General features: G+C 37.4%; 1 pseudogene; it reads right to left on the bottom strand.

Moving 5' to 3' along the window:
• Positions 1-15,747: 15,747 nt before the first annotated feature.
• LOC138985959 (HIG1 domain family member 1A, mitochondrial pseudogene) lies at positions 15,748-16,639 on the bottom strand (annotated as a pseudogene).
• Positions 16,640-19,199: the final 2,560 nt, after the last annotated feature.

Here is a 19,199-nt window from a genome sequence, read left to right on the forward strand (position 1 = left end):
CAGGGTTTGCACTTAATTTAAAAGAAGAAGTTCTATTAGCAAACATAACACTTGTGAGAAACAAGGCACCTTATCAGAAAGCTGACAGTAAATAATACCAGGTTAAAGTTTTCAAATTGTTTAATTATCTGAATATAGCACCAAATATATGTATATATTTTCAGTGCCATAGCTGCTCTAGGGTACTTGTGTCTGCTTTAGGTTTAAAGATATGGAAGGAAACTGTCATTTATTATTTACAAATACTGGCAAATTTACATTAATTTTTTAAAGAGGAATTAGAATGCATATTTATCTATTGAGTTGTGAAACTACAAATGGAAAATTTCACATGACTATTTCCCTATATTATTTATAAAATAAATACTATATTTTCTTGTATATTTCTTATATTTGCAAAAGAAATGGTAATTTGTAAAACCTCTGTCATATAATTGGATTTGATTTCAAAGTCTTATGTGCTGTGCCCTTATTCTAGGGCTGATAATTGCCCCCCAAAATTCAGATATATCACAACCACAAAAGCATTGATTTTCCAATAAATATTTAGCAAACAACAACATTATTATTATTTTTATCATTATTTTTTTATTCGAGTATTTCCGTATTGTCAGGGAGGAAGACATTTTCCTCTCCTCTTCTATGTGGTCTGGCTAGTCTAAGAATTAAATTGACATGAGACAGTTTAACAGGAGATAATCCAAAGTTTAATCACATGTACACATAATAACTCAAATAGAAGAAAAGCTCATGAGTGCATCTGTTAAGATGGTTGTAATGTCATAATGCATTTTTGTTTACATACATTGCGATCATACATAAAACTAGTTTAGGAAAGACTGTTGCAGGCATGTGAGGAAAAAAAAAACACAAACATTTATCTGAGCTTATTGACTTGCACCATTTTGTATGCATTGTCGATTTGGAACAGGTTAAAACGCTATGTTGAAAATGAAATCAGACTTGCCTTCAAGCCGAGCTCTGCTGTGTCAGTACCCAACATTCCAACCTTAAATTCAGTGGTGTCAGGGCTCTACCTCAGAGGCCTCTTTTAAGACCATTGAGAACTATATGCTTCAAGTGAGGGTGCAAGAAATGTTTTATATTTTTATACATGAGGAGAACCTTTGAGAATTGCCTTTGGTTCAGTAGTCCCCCATTAAATTTTTTTTTGATAAATATACAGATGCTATGCTAAGTCACTTCAGTTGTGTCCGACTCTGTGAGACCCCATAGACAGCAGCCCACCAGGCTCCCCCGTCCCTGGGATTCTCCAGGCAAGAACACTGGAGTGGGCTGCCATTTCCTCCTCCAATGCATGAAAGTGAAAAGTGAAAGTGAAGTCGCTCAGTCGTGTCCGACTCTTAGCGACCTCATGGATTGCAGCCTAACAGGCTCCTCTGTCCATGGGATTTTCCAAGCAAGAGTACTGGAGTGGGGTGCCATTGCCTTCTCCAAAATATACAGAAGTCATGGGGAAATACAATATTTGTATCATTCACATTCTGTTACTACCATCAAATGTGTTTTTGATTCGTTTCTGAATTTTTTTTTTCCAAAGAACAATCATTCAGTACAGCGATTTTCCCAAGAATAACAAGGTACAGATTTTCTTTAATGCAGTTTATCATTCCCTGAGACATCATAATATTGTTATGTATTTACACTATTACTTTTCTAGAGGGAGATTCTAGTATTTAAATCATTCACACTCTCCTCCTATATGGAAAAGAGAGAAAGTTACGTAGGAAGAAAAATTATTTGCTCAAATCCTTATTTATGATACTGTTCAAGAGTTAATTAACTAGATTAATTAATGCTATCTTATGGGCTTCACTGATGGGTCAGTGGTAAAGAATCTGTCTGCAATGTAGGAGCCACAGGAGCCACAGGAGACACAGGTACAGTCCCTGGGTTGGGAAGATCCCCTGGAGGAGGCCATGGCAACCCACTCCAGTATTCTTACCTGGATAATCCCATAGACAGAGGAGCCTGGCGGACCACAGTCCATAGGGTCGCAAAGAGTCACACACAACTGAGCACCCACGCACAATTATTTCTATCTTAGGCAATACTAAGCGACCACCTAGGCCATCCATGTACGTTTGTGTTGGAAATTACTCCTGTTTTATTGAGCAAGCCCAGCAGTCCTGGAAGGTGGGTCTTTTATGCTATGGAGTGCAAGAAATGCAACCCTCACCCTAACCCCACCTTTAAATCTGTGATTGGCTGTAAGGTTATCAAGGAACTTTTGTTGGAGTTTTTTGTTTTTTTGTTTTTTTCCTCTGCCCTTAGTTATTTGATCTTGATGACTATTCACCTGGGTGATATGCTTCCAAAGCAAAAACCGTATCATGAGTTGATGTTTACATTCACATATTACCTATATTACATATTGATCACTAGTGTGCCACTGTGCTTTTAGTTACAAAATCAAATCAGTCACACTTGGTGCATGAAGAACATTGGAACAGAAAATGTCAGGAGAGCCCCGTACCTACTAGAGCAGAAAGAGTTCAGAATCAGATTTACTTCCAGCCAGTCAGAATCGATATCCTTGACAGAACCTGAAATGTCAGTTTATTGTTTTTTCTAGAATTTTTTCACATTTGCCATTTCAAATGACCATATTCTCAATCTCCTATAATTAAGAACATATGTAATGACTATTATTACATCTAAGGTAGTATTAAGTCAATAATATCTTCATAATTATATACAGCCCGTATTGAAATTTTGCATTGTTCCAATGATGTTTTTTAATAAAATTATATGATTCATGATCCAGTCAGAGTCTGTGCATTGTTGTTGTGCTATGATTTGCAGCTTAATCCCCCTTTAAGATGAAAAGACTTACTCCCACAATTGCCAGAAATACTCCCAGCAGACAGCAGTTGGTTTATGTTTCCCAAGTATATTAATCTTTCCAAGGCTCTGAGTCTTCTTTCAGCTTTTGATGACATTCATACATTAAAAAAAAATGGTCCAGGGTACTCATTATATTCAGTACCCACATGTGGACTTTACTTCATGAATAGGTTCAGGGAAAACATTCTAGCAAGTTCAGTACATCCTTGATAGTGTGTGTACTTCCTTTTTTGCGTAGCATCAGAAGACACCTAATGTCAGAGTTCCATGGTTTGTGAGTCTCCTTTGATCCTAAGGTTAAGGTGGGCAGAATGATGACTTTTCAGATCTTTCTACTTTCAAAATGTGTGTGTGTATATACGTATATATGTTCTTTTTAAATATTCTTTTCCATTGTGACTTATCACAGGATATTAATTTAGTTCCCTGTGCTACACAGTAGGACCTTATTGTTTCTTACTTTAAATGTGTTTATTCTATAAATGTAAACCAAAGTGAAACTGTATTGGTCATATTGAATTGTTCCCTGGATTGGCTTAAAATATTCCTTCTTGTGTCTGGTAACATCTTGCCTGAAGTTCATCTAGGTTTTCATTTTGATTTTATTAGTACCTTCAAGATCTTACATGCTTGTCTTCAATGTGTATTCCTGTGACCACCATTCTTTTTAAACCTAATCTGCTTGATTTTGTTTTTAACTTGGGTCCTGGGTTTATATACATACAGTGAGATTTTTTAAATATGTATATGGTTTTATAGCCATATGGTATAAGGCTCTTCCCACATGTGTTCTTTCTGTCACCTGTGTTTGTTTTCTCTTTCCTGTCAAACATACATCTTATTATTAATGCATATGTTAGATCACTTCATGGGAAATAGATGGGGAAACAGTGGAAACAGTGTCAGACTTTATTTTTTTGGGCTCCAAAATCACTGCAGATGGTGACTGCAGCCATGAAATTAAAAGACACTTACTCCTTGGAAAGAAAGTTATGACCAACCTAGATAGCATATTCAAAAGCAGAGACATTAGTTTGCCAACAAAGGTCCGTCTAGTCAAGGCTATGGTTTTACCTGTGGTCATGTATGGATGTGAGAGTTGGACTGTGAAGAAGGCTGAGCTCTGAAGAATTGCTGCTTTTGAACTGTGGTGTTGGAGAAGACTCTTGAGCATCCCTTGGACTGCAAGGAGATCCAACCAGTCCGTTCTGAAGGAGATCAGCCCTGGGTGTTCTTTGGAAGGAATGATACTGAAGCTGAAACTCCAGTACTTTGGCCACCTCATGTGAAGAGTTGACTCATAGGAAAAGATTCTGATGCTGGGAGGGATTGGGGGCAGGAGGAGAAGGGGACGACAGAGGATGAGATGGCTGGATGGCATCACCGACTCAATGGACGTGAGTCTGAGTGAACTCCGGGAGTTGGTGATGGACAGGGAGGCCTGGTGTGCTACGATTCATGGGGTCGCAAAGAGATGGACACGACTGAGCAACTGAACTGAACTGAACTGATGTTAGATTAGCTTGATAGTATCCTGTTCTTTGAGTTCTTTAATGGTAACTCTAGAGTGAGTACTTAGATTTAGTATAGCCTAAATTATAAGCCTTTTCATTTTCCAGAAAGTACAAAGTACTTAAAATCTTTCAACTATATTTTCCCCATCTTAAACTATAAATATGTACTACTTGAGCTACTATTTTAATTTAACAGAGGTTTTAAGTACCCCAGACACTTCCATTGTGGTGTTCTATTTTCAATATTTACTTATATTTATTCCCTGACTTAACCATCCCAGCAGTCATCATTTCTTCTTTAATCCCCATGCTTCTAATTAGGGACATTTTATTTTTCATGTTCCATCTAGGTTTTTTTTTTTTTTAATTTAAATTTATTTATTTTAAATGGAGGCTAATTACTTTACAATATTGTATTAGTTTTGCCATACATCAACATGAATCCACCACGGGTGTACACGTTTTCCCCATCCTGAACCCCCTCCCACCTCCCTCCCTGCACCACCCTCTGGGTCATCCCAGTACACCAGCCCCAAGCATCCTGTATCCATCTAGGTTTGTTCTGCTTGTGGTAAATTCTGTTTTTGTTTCTGAAACCATCTTTATTGCACCTTCATTTTCACAGGCTATTTCCTCTGAATGGAATTCTGAAATGTCAGTGTTCATTTTCCTTCAGCCCTTAGGTTTCTATCCATTGCCTCCTGGCTTCCATCCTTTCCATTCAAATGTCAGCTTTCCATCTAACTTCTTCTAAAGAATCTTTAACATATGAAGAAGAAACTTATATCACAGAATTTTATTTACTTTTAAATGTTACGTTTAGTATTTATTTATTTATTGGGTGCTCTCGGTCTTCATTGCCGTCCACAGGCTTTCTGTAGTTACAGCGAGTGGGGGCTACTCTTTGTCATGGGCAACAGGCTCCTCATTGTTGTGGCTTCTCTGCTGCAGAGCACAGGCTCTAGAATGTGCAGGCTTCAGTAGTTGCTGTGTACAGGCTCTAGAGCACAGGCTCAGCTGTTTTGATGCATAGGCCTAACTGCTCCACGGCATGTGGGATCTTCCCAGGCCACAGATTGAACAGGTGCCCTGCATTTCTTCCTCTGCATTGCAAGGCAGACTTCCAGCCACTGGATCACCAAGGATGTCCTCTCACAGAATTTCAACATGTGTATAATTTGAGTCACAAAATGATTAGAGAGAGAGAGAGAAGAAGCAGTCTGGGGAGAGATATCCAGGGGTTTTCCAAACTGAGGAAAGGCAGATTCAAGAACCTTTGCAGGACCAAATAAGATAAGGAAGAACATTTGGGCAATGTGGAATGTCCTGTCTCTCAAGTCATGTTTCCAGTACACAGCACTGCTCTGAATGCTATCAGAGATAATTTCTCATTATGTGGATTAACTGTGCTAAATTTCACAGTAAACCCTTGAGGCTAACACTGTGGGCAGCCCCATAGGACAAACGAGGGATTGTTGCTGCTTTGAAGACCAGAGCAGTTGGACTCCACAGTCACTATTTACTAACACCCTATAGGATATTCCAACCCATTCTGCTTTACTTCTCAACATATCTCAATCTACCCAAGTCTCAAGAGAAGGATGGTACCTTACTCCACATGACTACCATTCCCTCTCCAATCTCACTACATGTAAACCTGGTCCTTTCAAATCTATGTGTCATGTTGTAGCTAAGGTGACCTTGTCCAATATAAGATTATATGTGGCAACAGTATGTATGTACATTTACTTAAATGAATAACAAAAGCCATCCAAATGGTTCAGTAACTTATGATGATTTTATTACGAGTCTCTCCAACTTCCTAATTAAAACATGTTTTGCAAAGGCAGGACCATCTCTGTCTTATTATTGATGATTTCTAGTACTTGATGCCTTGTTCTGCAAAGAGAAGAAGCTTAATGCAGAATTTGTGACTGGATAAATGAATGAATTATATGTAGATACTGTCACTAAGAACCTTTCCAAAAAAAAGCTTTGCATGGAGAAGAAAATGGCAACCTACTCCAGTATTTTTGCCTGGAAAATCCCATGGACAGGGAACCTGGCAGGCTACAGTCCTTGAGGTTGCCAAGAGTCAGACATGACTTAGCAAGTGAGCATATAACTTTTTAATTTATTTCTTTTTGTTTCCTTGTCAGTTCTTAGCTTTTAGGGCAGAACCAACATGTGGAACCTCTGAATTATGTGCCGTGATTAGCATTATATTAGGGTCTGCTGTGATGAGCAGAATATGACTTTCTTCAAGCCACAGGACTACCTGAGGCAAGACACATCATATCTCCTGGCTTACCAAAACTGCACATTACTCACACCTACCTGCACATTACTTATTACGCTTTTCTTGACAAAAGCTTTATGACTTCAACAGTTGTTCAGCGGAAAAGGCTGGAGTCACAGTGGGACCAATTATGTCTTTGTAAACATTCAGGGGTGAAGCAGCTGCTTTACTGAATTCTTTAATGTGAAATGTGTTACAGTGTAAAGTTTTGCTGCCTCTAAACTTGTAGTAACTTTTGACAAAATTAGATGCAGATTATTTCAAGAATATACTCCTTTTCAACTGGGGATGTTAATTTACAATGATACCACTGAACTCATAAATTTAAGGAAAATATCATGTCTTGTAAACTGGATTTGATTTTTTCAAACTAGCTGTTTATATTCAATTCTAAAACAATTTCCATTTAAAATTTTCTGAAAAAATGATTCCAATTAGAATTGTCATGTAACAACAGGAAAGTTATAGTATCAATATTTAGCACTAATGTATTTTCCAACATAAAGTTTTATGAGTCTAAAGTTTTATGAGTCTTCAGTTTTATGAATCCCATAGTAACAACAAATAATTCTAATAAATAGAAATGGTGGGTGATATTTCTATCTGGGACTAAATTTTAATATGTTATATAATAACCACCATGAATCTTTCAGGGATAGTAGAGGGACTATAACTGAGTTTCTTGACTTTTTAAAAGTGAAAATCATAGCACAAAACAGTGCTAGATAGTACTTTAAAGTCCTAATGTAGGAGGATTATAATAATTTTTCTCTGGCATCCGATGTTTGGGTAGATTATCTGGAGGTGCTGCTGTTTGTAAAATAGTGAAATCATATTGTGGGTTTCTTTAAAGATTTTGAAAAAACTTAAAATATTTGGAGAGAGGTTATATATTATATAGATAAATAGGAATATAGATAAATAGAATATAGATAAATAGGAATATAGATAAATCAATATTATTCTTTAATTATTTATTAATAAATCTGCTAATTGAATATCTCATATATTTATAATTGTGGAAGGAAAATCAAGTAATGTGAGGAGTGTCAAGTGGGTGGGCACTGCTCTAAATCACCACAGTACACTCTAAGCACAAGTACTATACTGTTTATCTACTACATTAATCAATTTACATTGGGGTCCGTTGAGTTGTCCTTGTACATTTATAAAGCATTTATGTAAAAGTCTACATAAAAATAAACAGAATTCCAAATGCTGTTAATTTTTCAGTGTTCCCATCTGTGGCCTCTTTCCCCGTGTATCTAGCTTTGAGTAACCAAAAGTTTAACAGTTCAGAGAGATTACAGGGAAGTGAAGCTGCTCAGTCATGTCTGACTCTTTGCAACCCCATGGACTGGAGCCTACCAGGCTCCTCCGTCCATGGAATTTTTCAGGCAAGAGTACTGGAGTGGGTTGTCATTTATTTCTCCAGGGGATATTTCTGACCCAGGGAACAAACCTGGGTCTCCCGCATTGCAGGCAGATGCTTTACCATCTGAGCCACCAGGGAAGCCCAGATTACAGGGAAGGCACTTCACAAAAATTTTTTTTGGTTCTTTACCTAAAAATAGGTACTCATTCAATAACTGGCTTAACCAAAAAACTAATATTTGAACTAATAATTTCTCATTTTTAAAGGTGTTTTTGAATGTGATGTAGAATGTAGTGTGCTATTTAAACTTTTAGATTTCATGAAATTTCTACTCTTTTTGTTTGAATGGCATATGTGCCGTCTTGTGAGCTGCTCGTGGCTTTATAGTAAGTTGTAGTTGTTGTTTAGTCACTAAGTTGTCTGACTCTTTGCAGTCCCATGGACCATAGCCCACAAGGCTCCTCTGTCCATGGGATTTCCCAGGCAAGAATACTGGAGTGGATTGCCATTTCTTTCTCCAGGGCATCTTCCCGACCCAGGGATCAAACCCACATCTCCTGCATTGGCTATTTACTACTGAGCCACCAGGGAAGCCCTTATAATAAGTAGAATCATCTAAAACAAAAAACAAAAAAAAAACCTGTGCATTTCATTTGTCTCAGGAAAAATCTTACAGTCATTGGATCTTTTTATTTTCTTTTTCAACTAGACCAAAGCATAACTGTCATAAATTCAACTGTTCACTGGACAACTTTAAGAGGCATAGACTTATTTCTTATGGTACACATGAAAAAGTATACAAACACACCTACATGTTATTTCTATTTATCTTGTTGAAACAATAAAATATCAACTCCCTGCAACCAAGGAAACTGATGTAGCCTTGCTTGATACATTTTCTTCAAGAGCATACATTTCTGGGGATGGTCCATGTAGCGTGAGGATAGGATGGATTCCTCTGTGTCAGTGTGAGCTTCGGTAATCAAATCTGGACTGGGGAAATACACGTGGGTGCTGGCTGCACGCAGATAGTTACTGAAGTTGTACAAGTGAAAAAAGGATATACAGGGTATACTGATGGAGAGGGACATAGAGACAGACCAGGCAGTATTTTTGAGTGAAAATAAAAGAAAGAAGGATACATAAATGCAATTGAAAAGGAATAGATACAGAAGAGAATGAGAAAAACATGAGTTCCTTGGAAATGCTCAAAGGAGAAGAATTTCCCACAAGGAGATTCAGTTCAGTTCATTTCAGTCTCTCAGTCGTGTCCGACTCTTTGTGACCCCATGAATCGCAGCACGCAGGCCTCCCTGTCCATCACCAACTCCCGGAGTTCACTCAGACTCACGTCCATCGAGTCAGTGATGCCATCCAGTCATCTCATCCTCTGTCGTCCCCTTCTCCTCTTGCCCCCAATCCCTCCCAGCATCAGAGTCTTTTCCAATGAGTCAACTCTTCGCATGAGGTGGCCAAAGTACTGGAGTTTCAGCTTTAGCATCAGTCCTTCCAAAGAACACCCAGGACTGATCTCCTTTAGGATGGACTGGTTGGATCTCCTTGCAGTCCAAGGGACTCTCAAGAGTCTTCTCCAACACCACAGTTCAAAAGCATCAATTCTTCGGTGCTCAGCCTTCTTCACAGTCCAACTCTCACATCCATACATGACCACAGGAAAAACCATAGCCTTGACTAGACAGACCTTTGTTGGCAAAGGAATGTCTCTGCTTTTGAATATGCTATCTAGGTTGGTCATAACTTTCCTTCCAAGGAGTAAGCATCTTTTAATTTCATGGCTGCAATCACCATCTGCAGTGATTTTGGAGCCCCAAAAAATAAAGTCTGACACTGTTTCCACTGTTTCCCCATCTATTTCCCATGAAGTGACAAGGAGATTAGTATTGACAAAAAGCCCATTAGGATGAGGACTGGAAACTATCCATTTGCCTTGGCAACAAGGAAGCTGTTACACTTTATCAATACATGAGTTGCAGGCAGAAGAGTGAATGATGGGTAAGTCAGAGAACATGGTGTAGAGTGTCTTCAATGCAGCTATAGTATTAAAGGCTCAAATCTCTTTAGCATCTCTTTAGAGCTATTTCCATAGAGTATGGGAGTCAATGGAAGGTTTTTGTTTTTGTTTTTTTTCCGTGAGAGAAATGTGCACACATTTGAATGTGATATAAAGGAGCTTGATAATATAGTCGAAAGATGGGGATGTCGAAAGTGTGGAGTCTCTGCTGGGGCACAAGAGGAAAGGTTCAATGCCAGCATGATGCTTGGTTTTATACAGCATGATGCTTGGTTTGGAGGAGAGATGCTGTCTTCATTGTAATGCAAATAAAGGGATTCTTCAATGTGGAAAATACTGAGGGCTTGCCTATCCGATGACTTTTTTTTGGGTATTTGGAAAGGAAAGTCCTCTGCTGAATGTGAGAGGAAATGTCCTGGAGGTTTAGTTTCATGGAGAATGGTGTGCATCTGAAATGACTCTGCTCAGGGAAAACATTGATTTTGGGAAAGCAAAGGAGACAGTGTTAACACAATGGACTCATTCTTTACAAATTTTACTTTACTTTTTTTTATTTTTCCAAGTAAAATCAAATCCTGGCTGTAGACTTGGAGAAGTCACAGTGTTTTATTCTTTCAGTTTTATTTTTTTCTTTTTCTATGTAAGAACAGGGAAATGGAGGTTAGTATATTGACCAGAAAATAGTTAATGGGTGAGTCAAGTTGCTCTAATATGAGTTAGAAAGGAAGCTCAGAATTAAGGAGTTGATGTGCAGAGAAAAGTTGACAGATCTGCAGATGGGAATCTCACTAATATTAAAACAAACAAATGCAAAAAACAAACAAATGAAAAATCGATGTAGAAGGAATGCCTGAGTAGGAATTGAAAGTATCAAAGGTTATAGCTATCTTTCCACATTTCGAAAGATGGGTCTTAGAGTATTTTTTGACCATGTTATAGAAACAAAGAATAGATTTCCTTCCATCTCCTTTACAAATATTTTAATTTTGAAAGAAACTGAAAGGTAGAAGAAAGTGTGAAAGTGTCAGTCACTCCGTCGACACTCAGCAACTCTATGTGACTCCACGGACTGTAGCTTGTTAGGCTCGTCTTTCCGTGGGATATTTCCAGCCAGGAGTATTGGCGTGAGTTGCCATCCCCTTCTCCAGGGGGTCTTCTCAATCCAGGGATCGAACCCAGGTCTCCTGCACTGCAGATAGATTCTTTGCTTATCTAAGCCACCAGGTAAATTACTTCTAGCTTTCAGTTTCTTTCAGAATGAATCTCCTTTTCAAAGAGTTTTCAAAGAAAGTGAAAGGTAGAAGTAACTTTGAACTGAAACAACTTTAGAGAAAAGTGAAATTTCTGTAAAAGTTAAGGGGGAGAAACATGATTGTCCTGTTTTCTCCTGGAGCTTTTCCCTTTGTGGTTGTAAGGGAACTAGTATTGTCCTGAATTCCTGCCTTCCTGGACTGACAAAGACCTTGGTTGAAGACAATTACATTCTCTTTCAGGAGTCCATCACTGAGCGATAATGAGGTGTGAACACATTCCTCAGAAACCACAGACATGCCAAAAGGGCAATTTAACACCTCTTCAAAAGATAGATGAGATATGAATTATTCATAATGAGCTCGGGCCAGATTCTGTATGCACCAGCTGACTTCAAAACCTGAACTGGTGTGATGTGAACTCTCTTCCGTGGAACTTGTGTATTTTCTCCCCAGGCAGAGGTCACAATCTTTAATCTACTTAATACTTTTATTGAAGGGGTGCTGAGAACAACTCTCTATCCTTCTCTCTCAATTTCACTCTTCCATTTACCATTTTGTCGAGGGTGTGTGTGTGTGTGTGTGTGTAATGTACCTCATTTCTATATATCCTATACTGGAGTGGGAAGGTTAGTAAACATTTTCTGTCTTATCTTGCAGTCTTCAAATCTGCACAATAAGAGCATGTTCCATGCTCTTGAGTCATGACTTCTATATATAAGATGATGTTAATAAGTTAAAACACAACTATACACTTCCCCTAGCATGTCTGGGTTATGTCAGAGTTCAACTACAGGGTCAAAGGAATAAGGATGATACATATTTTCATTGTATTGAGACAGTTGATAAATAAGGAATCATAGCTCCAAGCGACCAGCCCTAAACCAGTTTGTCAGAGAATTTCATGGGGCCTCCATGGTGCAATGCAAGTTAGGTTCCCAGGGTTGTTTTGCAAATAAAGATTGGTTTTAAATGACTGTGTAAAATAATTCATTTACTTCACTGATTGCTTTGTGAAGAGTCATTATTTATGAGTTAAATTAGTCTCCTCTTTTTGCTTGTCATACATTCATCTTAGCCAATTATTTTTCCCCTGGTAAATTTAAAAGTAAGCCAAAATATATATTGGCAAAATATCAACACCACTAGGAGGAACATTCAGAACATTTCTCTTATGGAGATCTGGTTATTACATGAGATTCTAAAATGCGCATTGAACAAAAGATTTTGTTTTCAGTAGTACATAAAATTGAAGCTGTAGTTTCCTCTTTAAAGATTTTTATTATTTTCAGTGCTGCTACATTATGCAGAATCCCTTTTCCAAAAATTCTCAAGTTTAAACTCTCATTAGTAGCTTGAATAGAAAATAGATGCAGAGAGAAGGTGTACAAGGAATAGCTTAGTGACATCATGAAGTAGCTCTCCACCGAGAATTCGAGCCCTTGTTGATTGTCTTGAGTTTTTCAGCAAGGACAGCTTTTCAGGTAGCATTAATTCTCTCTCTCTCTCTTTTTTTTTTTTTTCTGTTTTACATGTAACAATCAATTTCCTCTTATCAAATCGTAATTCCATATGTAGCCTGAGGGAACTACTTTCTTGAAATTAATCTACTAATGAAAACTCTGTCTGTAATTGCTTCTGTTTTTCTCATATTTAATTTTGTGTATTTTTCTTAAATGTTTTCATCTAAAGACATCAACAATCTTAAGGAATACTATCATTTAACTAGTAAATTGTGCAGGGGAATATAAAATATGATCACTTAAATCTTCATATCAATTGCATGATGCTTCTAGATTTTTGAAAAAGAAATCTTTTATTGAGAAATGCACTTCATAGAATTTAGAATATAGAGTAATTATGCTAGAAGATTACATACTTTACTGAAGTGCATGCTGTTGCTTCACTCATGTCCAACTCTGTGCAATCCTATGGACTGTAACCTACCAGGTTCCTCTGTCCATGGGATTCTCCAGGCAAGAATACTGAAGTGGGTTGACATGCCTACCTCCAAGAGATCTTCCCCATCTAGGGATTGAACCCGCGTTTCTTTTGTCTCCTGCAATGAGAGGTGGATTCCTTACTACCATTACTGCCACCTGGGAAGCCCAATTTTTACTGATATCCAATTTTCAATTATAATTGTTTTATTTTTCAAATTATTTTAAAGATGTTATTTTACTTTTTTAAGTTTTCCTTGGCTTTGTTTGTTTTTGACATCTTTTATGTTAACTCTTTTTTTTAAGGATATTTTATATATTTTATTTTATTTTTTAAATTTATTTATTTTAATTAGAGGCTAATTACTTTACAATATTGTATTGGTTTTGCCATACATCAACATGAATCTGTCATGGGTGTACACATGTTCCCAATCCTGAACCCTCCACCCACCTCCCTCCCTGTACCATCCCTCTGGGTCATCCCAGTGCACCAGCCCCAAGCATCCTATATCCTGCATCAAACCTGGACTGGCGATTTGTTTCTTATATGATATTATACATGTTTCAATGCCATTCTCCCAAATCATCCCGCCCTCCCTCTCCCACACAATCCAAAAGACTGTTCTATACATCTGTGTCTCTTGCTGTCTCGTATACAGGGTTATTGTTACAGTCTTTTTAAATTCCATATATATGCGTTAGTATACTGCATCAGTGTTTTTCTTTCTGGCTTACTTCACTCTGTATAATAGGCTCCAGTTTCATCCACCTCATTAGAACTGATTCAAATGTATTCTTTTTAATGGCTGAGTAATACTCCATTGTGTATATGTACCACAGCTTTCTTATCCATTCATCTGCTGATGGACATCTAGGTTGCTTCCATGTCCTGGCTATTATAAACAGTGCTGCGATAAACACTGGGGTACACGTGTCTCTTTCAATTCTGGTTTCCTCAGTGTGTATTCCCAGCAGTGGGATTGCTGGGTCGTATGGCAGTTCTATTTCCAGTTTTTTTTTTCTAATTTTATTTTATTTTTAAACTTTACATAATTGTATTAGTTTTGCCAAATATCAAAATGAATCTGCCACAGGTATACATGTGTTCCCCATCCTGAACCCTCCTCCCTCCTCCCTCCCCGTACCATCCCTCTGGGTCGTCCCAGTGCACTAGCCCCAAGCATCCAGTATTGTGCATCGAACCTGGACTGGCAACTCGTTTCTTACTTGATATTTTACATGTTTCAATGCCATTCTCCCAAATCTTCCCACCCTCTCCCTCTCCCACAGAGTCCATAAGACTGTTCCATACATCAGTGTCTCTTTTGCTGTCTCGTACACCGGGTTATTGTTACCATCTTTCTAAATTCCATATATATGCGTTAGTATACTGTATTTATGTTTTTCCTTCTGGCTTACTTCACTCTGTATAATAGGCTCCAGTTTCATCCACCTCATTAGAACTGATTCAAATGTATTCTTTTTAATGGCTGAGTAATACTCCATTGTGTATATGTACCACAGCTTTCTTATCCATTCATCTGCTGATGGACATCTAGGTTGCTTCCATGTCCTGGCTATTATAAACAGTGCTGCGGGAATCTCCACACTGTTCTCCATAGTGACTGTACTAGTTTGCATTCCCACCAACAGTGTAAGAGGGTTCCCTTTTCTCCACATCCTCTCCAGAATTTATTGCTTGTAGACTTTTGGATTGCAGCCATTCTGACTGGCGTGAAATGGTACCTCATTGTGGTTTTGATGTGCATTTCTCTGATAATGAGTGATGTTGAGCATCTTTTCATGTGTTTGTTAGCCATCTGTATGTCTTCTTTGGAGAAATGTCTATTTAGTTCTTTTGGCCCACTTTTTTATTGGGTCGTTTATTTTTCTGGAATTGAGCTGCAGGAGTTGCTTGTATATTTTTGAGATTAGTTGTTTATCAGTTGCTTCATTTGCTATTATTTTCTCCCATTCTGAAGGCTGTCTTTTCACCTTGCTTATAGTTTCTTTTGTTGTGCAGAAGCTTTTAATTTAATTTAATTTTTGTGTGTGTTCATTTACTTTATAAACACTACATTTACCATGTTATCACAATGAATGTAAATTCAGGTTAGACGAGAATTTCACAAGTACAACAAAGCATTCTGTGATTTACCAAAGTTTGTATAATGTCTGACCAAACCAGCTTGCTCATCAGTGACTTCCATTATAGGCATTTTATTTAGCTGATGATACTTTTGGAGAAAATAAACATACTGCACACATTTAAGAAGTGTTTTTCATTTACCTTTGCATTAGCACTTAAAATACATGTTTCAAAATAATTTAAAATTATTCTAATATAATAGCAGCAAAATATAATTCTGCAATTACAAAAGAGCTAAAAGGGATCCACAAGTTAAGTTACTCTCATGTTTATAACTATGATTCTAAAATAAATACTACTTCAAAGTGGCTCTGTTACCAGCTTTTTAGTTTTGGTTTAAAAACACACACAGACTTCCAGGGAGGTTTGTAATGTTGTATTCCATGCACTGTTCTGAAAGCGTTCCTCAAGAGCCAACCAGCCCTTAAAACAGTACTCAGTCCACAAGGCCGTCAGAAAGTTAAATTAACTGGGGTAAATAGGATTCCTACATTACATCAAAAGCATATGATATTCTGCAGCAACTGGGAGCATTTTCAGGATTGGCACGTTGTCTTCTTTAGAACTAATTTCAACAGAAGAGTTTAAGAAGGTGGACAGGTACCACTATCAAGTGTATTTAAAAGTGACACGTTTCTTTTGTGCTGGTCTGACTCCCCTGAATGACCTAGCTAGTGAGCTAGTCACCAGTAACTTAGTCACCAGGCAAATCAAGCCTGCAAGAAAGGAAGCCAATTTTCAAATTACCATGTTCTTGTCTGACCCAAACAATTTATTTTCAGCATAAACATATAACCTCAATATGAGATGTCTAACTAAAGCAAGCACCACGAAGACGACCAAGACAGCATCTCCTCTTCTAAGGTTTAGGTTTCCCCCAGAATTCTTGATACAGGAAATAGCCCATACCAAGAGTCATTGCTCCTACAACAAAGCCTTGGGCTGCCACACGCATGTGGATCAGGTGAACAGACATTTTAGTATGTCCCCTGCTCTTCAATCTGTATAATCCATATGCAACAATTGCTGCAAAACCTGCCATTCCAATGGGGACAAACGGTGCCTCTCTAGCTTTTCGGATAAGTTTAGATCCCTGATCTTCATCATATGAAGAAAGAGAAATATCTGTGTCGCTTGACATAGTGATTGAAGAATCTTCAGACAACTTCAAGACATTTCAGGTTCCTACCGGATTCTGACCCCACTCCCGCACCCCAGCTTTTAATTTTAATTAGATCCCATTTGTTATTTTTTTCTTTTATTTCCAATGTTCTGGGAGGTGGGTTATAGAGGATCCTGCTGTGATTTATGTCGGAGAGTGTTTTGCCTATGTTCTCCTCTAAGAGTTTGTAGTTTCTGGTCTTATGTTTAGATCTTTAATCCATTTTGAGTTTATTTTTGTGTATGGTGTTAGAAAATATTCTAGTTTCATTCTTTTACAAGTGGTTGACCAGTTTTCCCAGCACCAATTGTTAAAGAGATTGTCTTTTCTCCATTGTATATTCTTGCCTCCTTTGTCAAAGATAAGGTGTCCATAGGTGTGTGGGTTTATCTCTGGGCTTTCTATTTTGTTCTATTGATCTATATTTCTCTCTTTGTCCTAGTACCATACGGTCTTGATGACTGTGGCTTTGTAGTAGAGCCTGAAGTCAGGCAGGTTGATTCCTCCAGTTCCATTCTTCTTTCTCAAGATTGCTTTGGCTCTTCAAGGTTTTTTTGTATTTCCATACAAATTGTGAAATATTGTTCTAGCTCTGTGAAAAATACCGTTGGTAGCTTGATAGGGATTGCATTGAATCTATAGATTGCTTTGGGTAGTATACTCATTTTCACTATATTGATTCTTCTGGTCCATGAACATGGTATATTTCTCCATCTATTAGTGCCCTCTTTGATTTCTTTCACCAGTGTTTTATAGTTTTCTATGTACAGGTCTTTAGTTTCTTTAGGTAGATCTATTCCTAAATATTTTATTCTTTTCATTGCAATGGTGAATGGGATTGTTTCCTTAATTTCTCTTTATGTTTTCTCATTATTAGTGTATAGGAATGCAAGGGATTTCTGTGTGTTGATTTTATATCCTGCAACTTTACTATATTCATTGATTAGCTCTAGTAATTTTCTGGTGGAGTCTTTAGGGTTTTCTATATAGAGGATCATGTCATCTGCAAACAGTGAGAGTTTTACTTCTTCTTTTCCAATTTGGATTCCTTTTATTTCTTTTTCTGCTCTGATTGCTGTGGCCAAAACTTCCAAAACTATGTTGAACAGTAATGGTGAAAGTGGGCACCCTTGTCTTGTTCCTGACTTTAGGGGAAATGCTTTCAATTTTTCACCATTGAGGATAATGTTTGCAGTGGGTTTGTCATATATAGCTTTTATTATGTTGAGGTATGTTCCTTCTATTCCTGCTTTCTGGAGAGTTTTTTAATCATAAATGGATGTTGAATTTTGTCAAAGGCTTTCTCTGCATCTTTTGAGATAATCATATATCTTTTATTTTTCAATTTGTTGATGTGGTGTACTACTTTGATTGATTTGCAGATATTGAAGAATCCTTGCATCCCTGGGATAAAGCCCACTTGGTCATGGTGTATGATATTTTTAATGTGTTGATGTACTCTGATTGCTAGAATTTTGTTAAGGATTTTTGCATCTATGTTCATCAGTGATATTGGCCTGTAGTTTTCTTTTTTTGTGGGATCTTTGTCAGGTTTTGGTATTAGGGTGATGGTGGCCTCATAGAATGAGTTTGGAAATTTACCTTCCTCTGCAATTTTCTGGAAGAGTTTGAGTAAGATAGGTGTTAGCTCTTCTCTAAAATTTTGGTAGAATTCAGCTGTGAAGCCATCTGGACCTGGGCTTTTGTTTGCTGGAAGATTTCTGATCACAGTTTAAATTTCCGTGCTTGTGCTGGGTCTGTTAAGATTTTCTATTTCTTCCTTGTCGAGTTTTGGAAAGTTGTACTTTTCTAAGAATGTGTCCATTTCTTCCACATTGTCCATTTTATTGGCATATAATTGCTGATAGTAGTCTCTTATGATCCTTTGTATTTCTGTGTTGTCTGTTGTGATCTCTCCATTTTCATTTCTAATTTTATTGATTTTATTTTTCTCCCTTTTTTTCTTGATTAGTCTGGCTAATGGTTTGTCAATTTTATTTATCCTTTCAAAGAACCAGCTTTTGGCTTTGTTGATTTTTGCTATGGTCTCTTTTGTTTCTTTTGCATTTATTTCTGCCCTAATTTTTAAGATTTATTTCCTTCTACTAACCCTGGGGTTCTTAATTTCTTCCTTTTTTAGTTGCTTTAGGTGCAGAGTTAGGTTATTCATTTGACTTTTTTCTTGTTTCTTGAGGTATGCCTGTATTGCTATGAACTTTCTCCTTAGCACTGCTTTTACAGTGTCCCACAGGTTTTGGGTTGTTGTGTTTTCATTTTCATTCGTTTCTATGCATATTTTGATTTCTTTTTTGATTTCTTCTGTGATCTATTGGTTATTCAGCAGTGTGTTGTTCAGCCTCCATATGTTGGAATTTTTAATAGTTTTTCTCCTGTAATTGAGATCTAATCTTACTGCATTGTGGTCAGAAAAGATACTTGGAATGATTTCAATTTTTTTGAATTTACCAAGGCTAGATTTATGGCCCAGAAAGTGATCTAGCCTGGAGAAGGTTCCATGTGCACTTGAGAAAAAGGTGAAATTCATTGTTTTGGGGTGAAATGTCCTATAGATATCAATTAGGTCTAACTGGTTTATTGTATCATTTA

This window comes from Bos mutus, chromosome 27 (genome assembly GCF_027580195.1).
Source record: "Bos mutus isolate GX-2022 chromosome 27, NWIPB_WYAK_1.1, whole genome shotgun sequence".
Classification (NCBI taxonomy): domain Eukaryota; kingdom Metazoa; phylum Chordata; class Mammalia; order Artiodactyla; family Bovidae; genus Bos; species Bos mutus.